Source organism: Euphorbia lathyris, chromosome 9, assembly GCF_963576675.1.
Source record: "Euphorbia lathyris chromosome 9, ddEupLath1.1, whole genome shotgun sequence".
Taxonomy (NCBI): Eukaryota; Viridiplantae; Streptophyta; class Magnoliopsida; order Malpighiales; family Euphorbiaceae; genus Euphorbia; species Euphorbia lathyris.
Window position 1 is genome coordinate 20,623,529 of NC_088918.1, and position 6,653 is coordinate 20,630,181.

The 6,653-nt window shown below is 37.8% G+C and overlaps 1 long non-coding RNA gene across 1 annotated transcript; it reads left to right on the forward strand.

Moving 5' to 3' along the window:
* Positions 1 to 565: 565 nt before the first annotated feature.
* On the forward strand, positions 566 to 1,710 carry LOC136205938 (uncharacterized). The gene is made up of 4 exons (XR_010676145.1): positions 566 to 683; positions 1,023 to 1,130; positions 1,364 to 1,405; positions 1,679 to 1,710. It is a non-coding gene; the product is annotated as an uncharacterized lncRNA (long non-coding RNA).
* Positions 1,711 to 6,653: the final 4,943 nt, after the last annotated feature.

The window sequence follows — 6,653 nt, forward strand, 5'->3', positions numbered from 1 at the left end:
TACTAGAAAAGTGAGTTTTGCTCATTGCCTCGTTTTCGTCCAAAACAGGGTCCGAAAATGAAAACAAGTGAAACTCCAAAAATTGAACAGAAATTATAAAACTGTTGATGCATTAAAATTTATCAAAGTGCTCGTGAATTTGCGAGTCAATTCTTCAATAGATTATTTATGAGGACATTTTTGACAATTCTTGCAAATTTTTAGTATTGTGCATAGCTTTCAAATGTTAAAAAAAAAAAGCACTCGAATTTTATATTTAAAATCGGATAGTATCTATCTATCTATGTATATCTATATATCTATCTATATATATTAAATCTGTAGAAAGTATTGCTGATGTGTCATGTTGCAAAATGTTGCCAAGACCTTCTTTGTTGACCTGTCAATTTTCTAAATATTCTCACATTTCAGTTCTTTTAACATGGTTCGAACAGTTTTATACTTCTTGATACAAACTTCTCTCACCGATTTCTTCTCTCCCACTTCTTCAATCTCAATCATCACTCAACTTCTTATTCCTATTAATCCATCTCTCTCAACTGCTCTTTACCTGGATCCGAATATTGTGTCTGGAGAAAATTGTTTGAGCTTTCCTCTTTTCTCTTCTCGATTGTTCTGGGTGACGAGAACCATAATGGTTTTCTCACGATTTTGTTTCATTCCTTGATCTAATCAGATCTAAGGTATTATTTGGTGCTTATCTTGGAATTTTTTCTTTGGATCAGAATAGTGTCTTCTAATGGATCTATTGTTCATTCTCAGTAACACCGTTTGGTTGCCAGGGATTTACAATCAATTCTTAAAATTTCAGGAATAGGAATTTCAGATTTACCTATTGTCATTCAATTTCGTATTGAACTTCTGAAAATTCTTTCTCTCTGTAAATCTCTGGCTGCATTCATTTTACCCTTTTTACATGGTGATCAATTTCTGGTGATTTTTAATATTTCTTTTTCTGCGATTATTATTTTCCATTTCTGCTTCTCATTTTCTTGCTTTAATCAATGTTTTCCTTTTTCAAGTTGTACTCATGAAATCTGAACATGCAATTGGACGAAGTAATGAAACTTATGGTTGTTTATACCAGTTGGATTCAACATGCAGATGTAGGAAAGGTTAAATGTGGAAAGGTGGGTTGTTTTCTTCTTACTTTGATGTGAGTTTTTTTTTCAATTAATTTTATTTGCTATTGATTTTTGGGTTAGATTATGAAGAAATTGATAAACAAAAGCATAGATCTTTAATGTGTCAATTGTTGAGAAGTTTGAAGTCAAAATGAGAAATAATTTATTCATATTTCAGTTTGATTATGTACCATTTCAACTTTCAAGAAGTTTAATTTTTTCTGGTTTTGTGGGAGCAGTGAATTGCAGTGGTGCTAGAGGTTTTATTATTTCATCTCAAGGTATATATAAGCATTGGAAGTTGAGAATTTTGGCCTTTGTCTGCATGCGTCTTTTCCAAATAAAATGCAAAATTGTAATTTTGCATTATCATGCTCCTCTACACTCTAATTTAATTAGTTAAAGTCAGTTGAAGAATGCACATCTTTACTAAATTTGATTTGCGAAAATTAAAATTGGAACCATTTGCTGAATTTTATTTTCTTAACACTTAGAGGAAAGGGGTTCGTTTGTATTTGCCTCTTCTGTATAATAATGTTTATTATTTCCCTCAGATTAAAAGGGAGACATCCTTCAGCAAAGCACAAGTCTCTTGCTAGGTAAATATATTGAAGTTATTTTCTAAAGTATGTTTAAATTTTGCATTTTCATTTGAGTTTTGCTTTTGTTTATTAAGATTGATCATACATTACATTTTCCTTTTCCTTTTTCTTCTTTGTGTAGGAAGATGGTGGGAATTAAGAGATTCTAGAGGTTTAAGTCACATACAAAAAATTTAAGGTGTAAGATATGTAAGGAAAATTTAAAGATATATTGGATGAACTAAACTCCCAATTTTTCAGAACTCTGCCAAATGCAATTCAGGTAACTTTCTTTGTTTCAACCTCATTTTTGAATTCCAAGTGTTAATAGTTTTATTTGGAATTTTTGTGTTCAATTACCTCCTTCCAATGTTTGTGAGCTGTTCAAATTATTAATTTCTAGGAAATTTTTTGCGCTTTTGATATGCACTAATCGGTTCTTTTTTTATTATTATTATTTACTTAGTTTGTCTGTCATCCTTACAGGGTACTATATGGATTGGTTTGCATAGCACTGTAAAGGTCATATGGTCCTTTTATAAGAGTTTGAAGAAGGTCTTAATATGCTCTAATATTAGCTCTTTGGCAACATGAACAATTGGTTTCATTTTTCCATCCATATTTTATTTTCTATTTTTCCAACTATTGTAGTCTACATGATGAATTATAATTACTTTGTTTTTCCATAAATAAAATAGGAGGCGTAGTACATTATGCATCAAAAAGATGCAAACTTTAATAAGGGGCCGTAACTAACTGTATGATGGATTCTTTTGAGATATTTGAATTATTTTCAACAAAAATTCAATTAATTCACATGTATGTGTGTAAAACAATCAATGAATCTAGAGTGTTATCATGTGTTTTATATTTTTTATATTTATTTATTTTCATCCAAATAATATTTAAATAATGTAAATCATTGAAAATGTTATCTTAATTGATTCTAAATCATGTTTTTGGTAGATAGGGAAGGCTCAAGTTCCGGGAAGAAGAAAACAACTGAAAAAAAAAATGAAAACGCTAATGTTTGTAAATCATTTTAAAAAATAATACTGCTAATTGATTATTTCATTAAATTAAAAAAAAAATAGTACATGGATATATATTTCCATGTTTATATCAAAAATATTTTAATATATTTGATAAATTATGAAAAAAAAACATTGATGGTTAATTATAGGAATTAAAATTAAAATGGTATCCAATCCAATAAGGATTACACTAGGATTTGGTCCGTGTTGTTCTACATTCATGAACTGAACCTCTTGTTTTTCTCTTTCACTATAAAAGTTCTGCTAAAACCCTCTTGTTTTTCTGTAGTGCGGGCGTCACTCTTTTTTTGTAGTGCAGGCGTTCTTGATAAAGTGAACCTCTCTAATTTTTCTGGTTAGTTTCTTCTTCTTCCTGTTCCTCTTCCTCTTGAACCTCTCTAATTTTTCTGGTTAGTTTCTTCTTCTTCCTGTTCCTCTTCCTCTTCTTCTTCTTCAAATTTGCATTTGGCGAGATGCTTCTATTTTGATTTGTAAGTTTCCCTTTGGTTTTTTTATGAAAACCCAGTTTTAATTTCTAGGTTGCTGATCATTTTATGTTGCAGGATCCCTTAATCCAGTTTTAATTTCTATGTTTCGAATACTAGGTTTCGGATCTTTTTATGTTGCTGGATCCTTTAACCAATTTTAATTTCTAAGTTTAATTTGCCTGCTTGTATTAAATGCTCTGAGTCATGTGCATTTGCTGAGAGACTAGGATTTTGATATAAGGTAACTTCTGCGGATATACAATTTTACCCAATACCATTTGCTGGTTTTTCATTCATCTGCTAATATGAACCTTGTTGTCATTTAAAATGCTAATTGACTTTCTTCTCTCTCAGTTTTTGAATTGATGTTAAATCCTTGACAATTTCAGATTCAGTTATTGATACAGATTGAAAGCGATAAATGAAGGTTTTAATCGTAAACCAACAAAGAGTTTCTTCTCTAGCTAAACTAGAAGGAGTGAATCCCAATAACAAGGTGTAAACCTAGGTTCTCAAAGAGAATAATGTTTGATTGATAAAAAGTTGTTCATTCTTACAAAATGAGGGTTTAAATACTCCCCTCTAATAATGACAAAAGACAAAGATTACCCCTACTAGGGTTACATTCAGTTTATCGACTGAAGGGTAAAATGGGTGATACGCCCCGACAATCGGTACAATGGTACATGTACGGATTGTCAGGGTTGTTGGTGAATTACTTTGGGAGCAAGTAGTCTGAGAGATCCGCCTAGGGTAGATGTGATACGCCTCCTTGCGTACTCCTAGATTCGCCCGCTGGCTTGTCCTGGGGATCCGCCCTCCTAGGTACAACCTTCGTGAGCCTGATGTCTTGGGGATCCGCCAGAGCGCGCGTGATCAGTGATCCCAGTTAGGATGTCCGCATCATTCTCTCCTTCTTTAAAAGATTTCGGCACTGATTCGCCTTTGTTGAGCTCCAAAGGACCATCCGGCTTCCATGGGCTAAGGTCACGGATGTTGAACGCTGGTGAGATTTTACCAAGCTAGTTCGGCAATGCTATGTGATAGGCATTGGCATTGACCCTTTTGATGATCTTATATGGCCCGTACTTCCTAGGCCGAAGCTTGCTACTTGCGGCGTTAGCGAGTCTCTCTTTGCCCAGATATACCATAACCTCATCCCCGACTTCAAACTGTAGGTCCCTGCGGTGCTCATCCGCGTTGGTCTTTAACTTCTGATTTCTCTCCTCAAGAGTCTCTTTCACCTCTTGGTGCATCTGTATATAATCCTTGGCCAGCTGGTTGGTGGTCACATTCCCTTTGGGGAGATGGACTATATCAAGGACGTGATTCGGGGTCTTTGTGTATACCACTTCAAATGGAGATCTCCCGGTTCCCGAATGGACAGAGCCGTTGTAGGCAAACTCAGCTTGGGCTAAAACCACATCCCACATCCTGGGCTTATCCTTACATTTGTTGCGCAGTAAGTTTCCCAAAGTTCTATTGACCACTTCTGTCTGTCCGTCTGTTTGAGGGTGGGCGGTGGTGCTAAATTTCAGAGACGTATCAAACAAAGCCCACAACGTCCGCCAGAAATGGCTGAGGAACTTCATATCACGATCCGAGACAATGCTCTTAGGCACGCCATGTAGCCTTACAATCTCTTTGAAGAATAGCTTCGCCGTTGCCGAAGCATCATTAGTCTTGTGACATGGTATGAAGTGAGCCATCTTTGAAAACCGATCAACCACGACAAAGATGGAATCCATGCCCCTCTGAGTTTTGGGTAACCCTAGGACAAAGTCCATGGACAGATCCTCCCAGATGGTTTCTGGCACAGGCAAAGGTAGCAGCAAGCCAGCATTTGTAGTGCGTCCCTTGGCGGACTGGCAGATATAGCATCGTTCTACTAAGTAGGCAACATCTCTCCTCATCTTAGGCCAGAAATAGCGGGAACTCACTGCTTCATATGTCTTATCTCGCCCAAAATGCCCTCCCAGGGACCCGCCATGTAGATCCCGAACAACCTTCTCACGAATGGAAGTGCAAGGTAGGCAAAAGTTGGATGCCCCTCATGAGATACTCATCCATCAGGTGATACGCTCCATCTCCATGCTGGTTCTTATATTTTTTCCCAGATACTACCAAAATCAGGATCCGCCGAGTATTCTCCTCGGATGTGTTCAAAACAATCGGTCTCCAGGTTGACTGTCTTGATTAGTGACACCCTTTGACTCAAGGCGTCCGCCACCTTGTTCTGTTTTCCAGCCTTATGGATAAGCTTATAGGGGAACTTATCTATGAAGGCGGACCACCGGGCATGCATGGAGCTTCGAAGTTGTTTCTGACTTCCCAGGTACTTGAGAGCTTGATGGTCAGTGTAGAGGATGAATTCTTTTCCCACCAAGTAATGCTCCCATACTTTCAACGCCCTCACTACAGCATAGAACCCTTGATCATACGTTGCCCACTTTTGCCGTGCCTCACAGAGCTTCTCACTGAAGTATGCAATGGGCCTCTTTTCTTGCATCAAGACACCACCAATCCCAACTCCACTGGCATCACACTCAACTTCGAACAACTTATCAAAATTGGGATACGCCGGCACTGGCGCTGTACTCAGCTTTTCCTTGATCAAGGCGAAGCTATCTTCTTGGGCGTCCGCCCACTTGAACCCCCTTCCCTTTTTCAAACATTCCGTCAACGGGGCCACTATGGAACTGAAGTTCTTAATGAATCGGCGATAAAACGTTGCTAGCCCATGAAAACTCCTGATATCCCCCACGTTCCTTGGAGTGGGCCATTCTCGGATGGCTCTTACCTTCTCTCCATCAACTTGGACCCCATCGCCACTAACCACGAATCCGAGGAAAACCAGACTTTCCATGACGAAATCACACTTCTTAGTGTTGGCGTATAGCTGGTGTTTTCTTAATAGGTCAAACACTATCCTATCCGTAAGTGCTCCACATGCTCCACCAAGGTCTCGCTATGAATCAGGATGTCATCAAAATACACAACTACAAATTTTCCAATCACTGGGCGAAGCACCTGATTCATCAGCCTCATAAAAGTACTGGGGGCATTGGTCATCCCAAATGGCATAACTAACCATTCATACAATCCATCTCTCGTCTTGAAGGCGGTCTTCCACTCATCCCCAGATCGGATTCGTATCTGATGATAACCACTCCTGAGATCAATTTTGGAGAAGACTCGAGATCCACCAAGTTGGTCCAGCATGTCATCCAACCTTGGAATCGGGAACTTGTACTTGATGGTGATCTTGTTAATAGCCATACTGTCAACACACATCCGCCAAGACCCATCCTTCTTCGGTGTAAGTAAAGCTGGAACGGCGCAAGGACTCATACTCTCTCTAACGTATCCCATCTCAATAAGCTCTTCCACTTTTTGCCTCATGATGTCATTTTCCTTTGGACTCAT